This window comes from Hyperolius riggenbachi, chromosome 9 (genome assembly GCF_040937935.1).
Source record: "Hyperolius riggenbachi isolate aHypRig1 chromosome 9, aHypRig1.pri, whole genome shotgun sequence".
Taxonomy (NCBI): domain Eukaryota; kingdom Metazoa; phylum Chordata; class Amphibia; order Anura; family Hyperoliidae; genus Hyperolius; species Hyperolius riggenbachi.
In genome coordinates this window covers 254,818,214-254,818,821 of record NC_090654.1, presented here as the reverse complement: position 1 = coordinate 254,818,821, position 608 = coordinate 254,818,214, and positions in this window count along the sequence as shown.

The window sequence follows — 608 nt, the reverse complement described above, 5'->3', positions numbered from 1 at the left end:
TTTGTGCTCCCTCCTCCTTGTGTCGCCGCTGCTAGGATTTGTCAGTCATTGTCTTCTTCTGAAATGTTTGAACAGAGGTGCTGGTAGCAGATGGGAGGCTGCTGCTCATTTGTGCATTAGGATGACACAGGATTGTAAAGAGGTGACTGGCTGAGAGAATAGCATGAGGCTTGCTTGTGAAATGACGTTTCAGTATCCATAATTGTATTTTCAAGATAGTCATGGATGGCAATTTTTTTTTTTTTTTTTTTTTTAAGCATACCTTAAGTGAAAAAAAAAACTTAGGAGTTAAACAATTGTATCTATTCTGTTTGGAAAAAACAAAATCTGTGTGTCTCAGGCCTTTTCCACTACACAGCGAAATCGTTAGTGATTTTTAAATCACTAGGGTTGCTACTTTGTCATAGAAATCATGTGAAGTATGCAGTTATGGGCCCTTTTCCACTAGAGAGCTAGCAATTTGCGATTTAGCAATTGCAATCAATTTTAAAATCGCTAGGGTTTGCTAAATAACATAGGAATCGCGGTAGGTAATTTCCACTACTGCGATTCTATTTTTACAAAAGCGCGATCGCGCCGCGGAGCGATTATTGCTACGATTTTGCTAT